Source organism: Columba livia, chromosome 27 (assembly GCF_036013475.1).
Source record: "Columba livia isolate bColLiv1 breed racing homer chromosome 27, bColLiv1.pat.W.v2, whole genome shotgun sequence".
NCBI classification, from domain to species: domain Eukaryota; kingdom Metazoa; phylum Chordata; class Aves; order Columbiformes; family Columbidae; genus Columba; species Columba livia.
The window spans coordinates 3,136,991-3,147,015 of record NC_088628.1 but is presented as its reverse complement, the minus strand read 5'-3'; the positions used below and the strand labels follow the sequence as shown (position 1 = coordinate 3,147,015).

The 10,025-nt window shown below is 58.7% G+C and overlaps 1 long non-coding RNA gene across 3 annotated transcripts; it reads right to left on the bottom strand.

The window, feature by feature from the left end:
• Positions 1-3,977: 3,977 nt before the first annotated feature.
• Positions 3,978-9,392, bottom strand: LOC135576509 (uncharacterized). Of its 3 annotated transcripts, none has more exons than XR_010468313.1 (4): positions 9,112-9,392; positions 5,846-8,997; positions 4,758-4,856; positions 3,978-4,186 (listed from the first exon to the last, which is right to left on the bottom strand). It is a non-coding gene; the product is annotated as an uncharacterized LOC135576509 (long non-coding RNA). The 3 variants fall into 3 exon arrangements; XR_010468315.1 differs by having other exon boundaries at positions 7,891-8,997; XR_010468314.1 differs by having other exon boundaries at positions 4,758-4,853; positions 7,891-8,997.
• Positions 9,393-10,025: the final 633 nt, after the last annotated feature.

The window sequence follows — 10,025 nt, the reverse complement described above, 5'->3', positions numbered from 1 at the left end:
GGGATGCCAGGGTGGGTGCCCGGGGTGGCACACAGGGTGGGGGCCGAGCGCGGCAGGTGAAGGTGCTTTGCTTTCACTGCTTTAATGCTTCACCACCATCCCCCTGCCACCATCTGCTTCCCCAGCCCATTTTAGCTGAACTTTCTCCAAATCAGGGCAGTCAGAAATAACCCAACCCCCCGGGGCTGGGAAATCTCAGCTCAGCCCCCCCACGGGTGCAGGGGTTCACCGTGGGCGATGCCACCGTCCCCAGCATTGGTGTCACGGAGCAGCCACGCGCGGATCCTGCCGATCCCACCTGTGTCGGTGCCATCGGTGCGCTGAGCTGTGCCCGGTGCTCAGCCGGCCCGGCCAGCAGGACGTTTCTCACGCTGCCGGTGATTCAGCCCTTCCTGCCTCTCCTCTCGGTCCCCAGGGTGGGGAGGGGACAGCCGCCCCCGGGGGGGACACTGGGCTGCCCGTGTGGGGTCTGGGGAAGGAAACTGTGGCCGTGACTCAGTGCCTGAGTCACGGTCCCCAGGGGGACACCAAGGGGACACCGCCAAGTGCCTTGACCTGTTCACACACCCCCTGGCCCTCAGCTCCCTGTGCTAGCCAAAGTTAGGCTAGTTAAGGCCAATTAACACTCCTTTGCATTAATTCCTCCCAGATTCCTGTTCTTTCTCCAAGTATCGCTGAGATGCTTTTTGCTGAACATCGCCAACATCTCACGGCACCCCGACATCCCACATCACCCGACGTCCCACATCACCCCATGTCCCACATCACCCCAATGTCCCATGGCCATGGTGGCCACAGGAATCCTCCCAGGCTGGGATTTTGGCTGGGAATCTGGAAAATCATGGCTCTGGGGGGGGGGCTATTCTCAGCCTCAGCCTCCACATCGAGATTTATTCCTGGGCTGTGGGGTTTATTTGACCTTTTGGAAATAGAGCAAGTTGCAGAGGAGCTAATTGGCTCGTTGGAAATCCCGCAGCCAGGCGTGTGATGAGCAGCACTGTTCCCTGCTGCAGGGTGTTGAGGGGTTCCCAAAGCGGGATCGGCCTTCACAGCAGCCCCCATCCTCACTGGGGTCCCCAGCCCAGATCAGGACCCTGAGAGGGTCCACTCCACAGGACAGGGATGCCTGTTTGCGTGTGGCAGACCCCCAATAGCACCCTGTCCCCTTTCCACACCTTAGGGGGCAAGAGTTCAGGGCTGGTCCCCAAAGGGCCCTGGGGCACGGCGTGTCAGGGGACATGGACACCAGCTGTCCCTCCAGAGCCAGGGGGGTGGTGGCACTGGGCACGGTAGCTCAGGGGGATCAGGTACCATGGCTGGAGGGTCCTCCCCGTGCTCCCTCCATGGGTGACGACCAGCCATGGGCATCATTTCCTTGGGGACATCCGCTGTACCCACCCGTCCCCCGGCAGCCCTTCCTGGGCTCGGCTCGGGGGGCCAGACAGGACACGCAGTTCTGTTCCTGCCATGATCACCCCCCTGCCCGCTGTCAGCCCTGCCCCAAGCAGCCAGCTTAACCCCGGCTAATTGCCTGGCTCCTAATTAGCTGCTGCTCACTGCCTGCCTGCACCTGCGGGAAGGCCCTTCTTTGTCCAGCAGCTCTTAATGGGCTGCACTGGGAAAACTGGGAATTGCACGGCATCCAATCCAGGCTGAGCCTTTCTCCTTGGCCAGCTGCATGTGTGTAAATGTGTGTGTGTATGTGCATGCATGTGTGCATGTGCATGTGTGCACGTGTGTTAACGTGTGTGTATGTCCATGCATGAGCATATGTGCACATGGGTGTGCATGCATGTGTGTGTATGTACATGGGTGTGCATGCAGAGGTGTATGTGCATGTGTGTATGTGTGTGCATGTGTGTGTATGTGTGTGCATGCGTGTGTGCATGTGTGTGCATGCACGTGTGTGCATGCACATGTGTGTGCCTGCACAGGTGTATGTGCCTGTGTGTATATGTGTACATGCATGTGTGTGTGCACATGAGTATGTACACACATGTGTGGTGCATGTGCATGTCTGCACATGTGTGTAGATGTGTGTGCATAGGTGCATACATACGTGTATGTACATACATACGTGTATGTGCAACTGTGTGCATGCATCCATGCACACGCACATGTGTGCATGCACATATCTACATGCGTGTGCCTACATGTACATGCACATGCACACCCTGCAGCACAGGCACCGCACCTCCCCAGCCCTTCCAGCTGCAGCCGAGGCCACCGGGGCAGGTTTTGGGAGCCGGGTGCTGGGTGCCCCGACTCTGCAGCGCTGGGTGCTTGCAGCAGGGCAGGCAGGCAGCTCTGCAGGCAGCTCGCAGGCAGCTCGCAGGCAGCTCGCAGGCAGGCAGCCCCGCGGGCAGGCTGCCCGCACACAGCCCGTGCCAACGCCACCCACCTGTGCCGGGAGCCGGGTACCCACCACAGAGCCGCCTTTGTGCCGCTGGGCACGGGTATGTGCACACGTGTGTGTTTGTGTGCACACGCGTGTCCCTGTGTGCGCACGGCTGGCAGCACCGCCGTCAGCCCCCAAATGTCCCCAGCTGGCACCGGCCCCCCCAAAAAAGATGCCACTGGGTCCCCAGCACCTGCCGCCGGCCGTGGCTGTGCCCGGCCCTTCCCCGGCACGCCGTGGCGCTCGGGGAGGAAGAGTGGTAATTAAGTTAATTTGCACATGCAAATCATCCTCAGTTTGAATCTGTTAATTTTATAATTTGATGTTTAATGTACATATCTGCTGTGTTTTCCCAGCCAGAAACCCAACATTTTCTGGGTGCTAATGATGGGGGCTGCGGGCCGGGGGGCGGAGGAAAAGGACCCCACGGGTACACAGATGTGGATGATGCACAAGAGATTAATCACTCTTGGTAACGAGGGCACCCTGTGATGTGGGTGCCGGGAGAAGGGGCTCACCCACCCCCTCGCCCACCCAGAGCAGCAGCAGCCGGGGCCGCGCCGCAAACCGGCAATTTGAGTTGGGTTTTTAAATATTTACAAATCACTACCTGTCGGAGAGAAGGCGATGAGCTGCTGGACACGGCAGCTCCCGGTGGGAGGGAGGTGCTGCATACACAAGAGGAAGCCCCAAAACCCACTGAATTTGCCCCGTTCTGGTCCCTTCTGTCCATCCTGAGAGCTCTGCCTGGGAGTGTTTTGGGATGTGGGTGTTGAGCTGAGACCTGGTGACTCATGTCAGCCACCCACCCACCAGCCTCCGAGGGACACGCGGTCACTGGGGTGTCCCCAAACCACGGGGCCACCTGCAGCGTTTGCACAGTACCCACTCTCAGCACTGGGAGCTGCCGGGCATGGAGGACACGGCGTCCTCACCCCTTCCTGAGGCATCTCCGAGAGCTCTGCTGGCTCATCCCTGTCCCTGAAAGTCCTGCCTGAAGCGGGGGACTGAAAAACTGAGGCTGTGCTGAGGCTGCGTGTCACCGCAAGGCCAAGTATTGCCCTGGGTCACGCATCGCCCAAGGCTGGGCATCACTGCAGGGCTGAACATCGTCCTGGACCTGAGCATCACCCTAAGGCTGAGCATCGCCCTGAGACAGAGCATTGTCCTGGAGCCGAGCATCACCCCAAGGCCAAGCGTCACCCCAAGGCCAAGCATTATCCCAGTCAAGCATCATCCCAGAGCCAAGCACCACCCTGAGGCTGAGCATTTTCCCAAGGCCGAGCACCGCTGCAGCAGCCGTGGGCTGGCAGAGGCCGACAAGCCACATCCCCGTTTATCTGCGATGCCGGCTGGGGTTTTGCATACGCCGGATTTACAGGTTCCCTTTGAAGCTCCGGCAGCTGCCTCAGTGCAGATAAAGCGGTTCCCCTCAGCCACCAAGCTCAGGAAGGATGTTGTCACCCACCTGCCCAGGGCTGGATCCATCCAGGTGATCTTCATGTCCCCAACAAGGCAGGGAGCAGCCCTTGGGGAGCAGAGGAGGGGGATGCCGCCTTCCTAATGAAAACTAATTGCGATTAATCCCATCTCATTGTTTACTCGGAGCTGATTTAAGCACATTTCAGGCTAGACTGAGCAGTTGAACATTTCTAATGTATTTTTCTTTCTGCTTTAATGACCTCGTTCCCGCCACCCTGCTGCCTCTCCCTGCTCCAGGAGATGAGCAGTAACTTCATCAAGTTCATCCGGAAAGAGGAAAACCCTCCGTGGCTGCTCTGGGGGTGGCTGGGAAGGAACTGAACCCCTGTTTGGCCTGGTGACAGCCCCTTGTCCCCATGAGTGTCACCCAGCCACGGCCACCACCATCACCGGGCTCTCCCATCCAGCTGTTCCCCAAGGCCACATCCAGCTGTTCCCATTGCCAGCCCTTCACAGCCCCTCCAGCTGCTCTCCCCACCATCCCAGGGCTCTCCCATCCAGATGTGCCCCACACAATCCCACCCCAGCTGTTCCCATTGCCACCCCAAGGCCACCACCCATCCAGCTGCTGTCGCCATGCCCCAAACCAGCTGTTCTCACTGCCACCCAGCTCCCCCATCCAGATGTGCCCAGTTTTTCGCTCCCAGCCGTCCCCACACCCCAGCCTGTCCCCATATCACCCCATATCCCCCCACTGACCCAGGGCTATTTTTAAGCTCCCCTTCAGGTCTCTCCTGCTCCGTTTCCACCCGGAGCTTTTCCCAACCCCAAGACTTTCTGTTCTACTTCCTCCCTCTGGTGATGGCAGAACACTGGGGGGACCCCATGAGGTCTCTGTCCCCTCGGGTCCCTGCCTATGGGGCTTTGCCACACTCACCTTTTCCTCTGCGGAGCTGTCGCCCATCCTCGCTCCTCCCCAGCCTTTCTTTCCCTTTTCTCCCAACGAGGACAAAACCCTTTGGATTTCAGTCTCCTGCTGAGGAAGAGGAGCAGAGCGAAGGCTTTTGGGGGGGTGGAGGGGATTTCCCCACTGGGGAAAACCCCATCCACCCTCCAACACTATTGCATCTCACTCCCCCACCTTGGAAACCCCTCATTCCCACCCCATGCCTCAGTTTCCCCAAAGCACCATGACCAAGGGACCCCTCCCAAACTCAACCACCAGCTTAACCCCCCCCAGACGAGCTGTTCCCATGGCAGCTGGCACCGATGCCACCGTCCCTCCCGGCTTGGGTGCCCTTTGGCAGAGCAGCTCTGGCCGGGGAGGCACCGGCCCCCCCAGCGATTGTGATTTTCCCCTCAAGCGTGGTTAACACCGGCGCTCGCCGGGCGCCGCAGCCCAAGCCAAAGCATTTTCCAACCCCCCCGGGGTAGCTCAGGCAACACTCACTGCAGAGACAAGTCCTGAGGTTTGGGGGGGTTGAATCCCCTCAATCCCCTCCCACAGCCAGGAGAGAAAAGAAATCACGAGAGTTTCACCCAAAATAACCGTGCCAACTCAGAGTGGGCTGCTGAACCCATCCTGACGTTTATTTTGTATTCCCCCCCATCACCTATTTAGCAGCTTTCAGCCCAATCCTGTAGCTCTGATGTCCCCACTCCAAGAGGATAAAAGCCCAGGAGCCAGGGACACACACTCGGCTCTGTTCCCTAAACAAAGGTCAAATTCACGATATCCAAGGACAATTGGACTGGAAGAAGCTGGGGGTTTTATTATTATTAATTATGATATTATTATTACAGTGGGTTGGTAAAAAATTATGCACTCCCAGCTTCAAAGTGGAGCAAAGAAATTGCCCCAAATGGTTAAAACCCCTCAATTAAATGGTGAAAATCCTGCCCGTTTTCCCTGTCTGAGGACTGGAGTTAAGGTCAACCCTTTTTCCTTTCCTTTCCTTTCCTTTCCTTTCCTTTCCTTTCCTTCCCTTCCCTTCCCTTCCCTTCCCTTCCCCTGTGATTTTTTACCATGATAGCAATTTTCCCCGGGCTGCCAGCCGGTTGGTAAACGGCCTCTTTTGTCTTTACCCTTTCCTTTCTTTTCAGGAAGATGGAATCCTATTTTTTCCTTTTCAATTGTGTGTTATTTATCCACTGGCAGAGTGGTTCCCAACCCCACGAGTCGGGGTGATGCTCCGGTACCCACCGCACCCCGGGGAGGGCGATAAACCCCCCCCTGGCCACCGCGGGACCAGCAGGGCTGGTTGCTTTGGCCATCAGCCCACGGCTTGTTTAACGTCCCCGTCTGTCACCGCCAGCGCCCGGGACGCACTCCAGCGAGCAGTTTGCAGCGCTCAAGTGCCAGCGGGCACGCCGCGGGTGCCTGGCAGGCGCGGGGACGTTTCGGTGGCATTTCCCATGGCCAAGCATCACACGGTTGTGTGTCCCCAACCTTTGTCCCCGGGAACGCTCCCCACTTTGCCTTCCAGCCCCCCAAAGCTGGATCCTGCGTGTCTCCGCCCAGGGAAGCCTTTGGCCTCACTGCCGCCCAGGGCTTTGCTCCGATCGATGCTCCAGCTTCTCTTAACACCTCGCAGGGATCGATGGACAAGGCAGGGAATTGCCAGCACCGGAGGGACGTGGCTAATCCCCCTGGCAGGGCTCTGCCTGTGGCTACTCGCCTTAACCCTGCCGGTGCCGTGGTTGTCACCGCGCTCCCTCCCGTGTCCCCTGCCCATCACCGTGGCCTCTGGGCACTGGTGTTGCATCCCTGTGGCTCTGCCTGTTTTAGCCTCCTGCTCCCATCTCTGCCTCTCCTCTCTTTTCCTCCAGCTGCAAAGAGCTCCCCAAGGACACAGCCACCGCGAAAACACCCAAATCCACCGAAATCTCCCCCGCACTGGTGGCACTGGGGCTGTTTGCCTGGCTGCTGGGACACCACTGCGGGTGGCCGACCCTCCAGACACCACACTCCACTTCCACAGGGTCTTCTAATTACCAAATGGCAATTTGGCACCTTAAAGTCACACTCGGCACGTGGGTGCTGGGGTTCCTATGGGGCTCCGGAGTGGATATGTGTCCCCAGTGGGCTCTGGGGGCTGGAAGGCGGGTCCTATACCATGGGCACAGGGCTGTCCTGTGCCTGGAGCACCAGAGCATCCTTAATGGGAGCAGGAACTGGCTCAGCCGGTGCCAGAGCCGTGCTGAGCCCTGGCACAGCTCCGCACACACGTGGGTTCATCACAACCTGGACCCAGGTTTCCCCGAAGGGCAGCAGGATCCTGGGGAGCTGGTGAGGAGCTGGATCCCGGCCTGGGAAGGCGGCTTTCGAGGAAAAGCGGTGCAGGGAGAGGGAAGAGGAGGCTGGAAAGGCTCCAAGATAGCGGCGCTGATACGAAACCATAAATTATCCTCCTGGCTGAGGCGGCTGCGGGGAAAGGCGGCCCCTCCAAAAAGTGTCACAGCCAGCGCTGACCCTGGCGTCACCGAAACCGAGGTGAGCCGACCGCCATCCTTAGTGGGGGTTGTAATTTCTCATCAATCCAAAGCAAATAATTAACGGGAGCTGGCGGCTGGGGCTGCTCCCCACATCCATCACAGCACCGACCCAGGCTTGGCGGGGTCCGTGTCTATGGTAAATCACCGGTACCGGAGCTCGGTGCCAACGCACACAACTGGCTGGCACCAATGCTCACCAGCCCTCCGAGTGGGAGCTGGTGCCTTGGTGGAGCAGAAACCCCCCAAATTTTGCATCCGCGGTGGGATGTAGCGGTTCGGCTGGGATGTCTCCGGTTCCCTTCATCTCCCCCTTGGCAAAGCATTAACCAGCGCCGCTTCCCGGCATCCCGGCAATCTAATTACACCCCAGATGAAGCGGGGAATGATACCTTGCCTTTAATTAATAACTCAGCACGGCTGAGAGCATGAACATCAGGTGCCTGCAGTTCAGGGTGCTCAGATTTTTGGGTGTAAATCCCCTGCACCCCACAGGCGCCCTTCAAGCCTGAACGGGAAACGAGAGCTGAAAATTGACATTTAAATAATAAATCCCAGCTATTAAGGGGAGGCCGTACCTGGAAGAGCCAGCCAGCGCCGGCGGCCAGCCGGGTAATTAGACCGCGGCTGAAATGATGAAAAGATATTTGCAGGCTTTGAGGCCGAGGCTTTGAAGCTGTAAATCCTCTGAAGGCAGCATCCCCGCACGCACCCGCCGGGAGATATTTACCCGGGACTTGCTTTCTGCCATCCCCGCTGTGCTTGGAGCCTGGAAAAAGAAGCATGTCCCCTCCCACGGGAGATGCTGAGCCCAGAATGATGCTCCCGGGTACCCCGAATCCTGTGCATCTCGCTCTGGGGAAAGGCAACCCCAGAAAGCAGTGCCAGGGAGCACCCGAGCTTGGCTGGGGGGACCAGAGGGAACTGGGGAGTGGTGGTGCCTCTGGGATGAAGGAAAAGGCCCCGGTTCAACCTGGGGATGGAGCAGCTCAGCAACAGGGAAACATGTCACTGGGGAAGGGGCAGCATTGCGGGGGTCCCACCAGCCGGCTGGGGCGGCTCCGCCAGCACATGGAAGGGCCTTGATTTAAACACCAGCCCATCGGGCTTGCGTGCACACCCCCATGTACACACAGACACCCCTGAGCACCTGTGTGTGCACACATCTCTGCATGCATTCACCAGTGCATACATCCACCTCTGCATGCACCCATGCATGCGTCTACTTCTGCATGCACTCACCCTTGCACACATTCATCTCTGCATGCACCCATGTATGCATCTACCTCTGCATGCACTCACCCATGCACATACACACCTCTGCATGCACTCACCCATGCACACACACACCTCTGCATGCACCCATGCATGCATCTACCTCTGCATGCACTCACCCATGCACACACACACCTCTGCATGCACCCATGCATGCATCTACCTCTGCATGCACTCACTTGTGCATACATTCACCTCTGCATGCATCTGTGCATGCGTCTACCTCTGCATGTACCCACCTGCGCACAGACACACCTCTGCATGCAGCCATGCATGTGTCTACCTCTGCATGCACCCGTGTATGCACACACTCGTGCACACTCACACCCACACCCACACTCACCCCTCCGGCTCCCCAGCACCCCCGATGAGCAGCAGTGAGAGCAGCGCAGCCTCGCCAGCCGTGTGTCCTGCAGCCAGACGGATGGACAAGCTCCTGAGATGCCATCGTACCACCCTGCATCTCCCTGACTGTGGAGCTGCTTCTGCCGCCCCTGCCAAGGCCATGTAGGGATGGAGCCCACCTCAGGGTGCTGCTGAGGACCCTCTGGTCTTCAACCACCGCCCAAAAGGATGCCACCAGCTCTGCGGCAAGCCAGGAGCATCCCGGGATGCGGGTGCCAGAGAGCACCTGCCCTAGGAGAGGGGGCCCATATGGGAACACCCTTGGACTTGGCCTCCCATCTGCCCCAAAAAACCCCGTCAGTGGGGTCTCAGGCTGGGGGATGCTGTAAGGGATGTGGGTGGGATCCGGACGGACGGACAGACCCCAGTGGGAGCACCGCAGCAGCTCGGCACAGGGGTAATTAGCAGCTTGTGAATCCAGATCCTCATTAGGGGCTGGCACCCCCCCGCTGTTGCGCTCTGTGCAATTAGTCGCTAAGTAACACGCGGATATTTATACTCGGGTGAAGAACTGGGGCCGGCACGACGCCCGCATCACCGGGATGCTCCGCCAGGGCCCGGCCGGTGTGGGGACGGTGACATTTGGGGACAAGCAGCCGGTCCTTGCAGGGCAGGGAGCTGAGACCAGGGCTCAAGGGGCACCCTGGGACGCCCAGTGGTGGCACCCACAGGGACCCCCGTGACCGTCACCCCGGGGATGCCATATCCCTGGTACTGCCATTGGAGACCGGCTGCTCCCAGAGCCATTTCTATGGGGAAGTTATTTTATCTTCCCTCTCACCCCACCCTAATTAATTGTTTTAATTAAGGAAATGCCACTTCCACTCCTGACTGCCATTTGCCTGCAGAAACGTTGCTAATTATGGCGAGGGAAATGCGCTGTGGCTTGTTAAACCCGTTTGCAGGCAGCTGGGAGGGGGGTTGCGTGTGTGGGGTGGTGGGGGGGCTAAAAATATATGAGAAAGGGAAAACAAACCAGCTCCAAGATGCAAATCGCCATCCAGGGAGCAGAGTTTTGGGGGTCCCCGGGGAG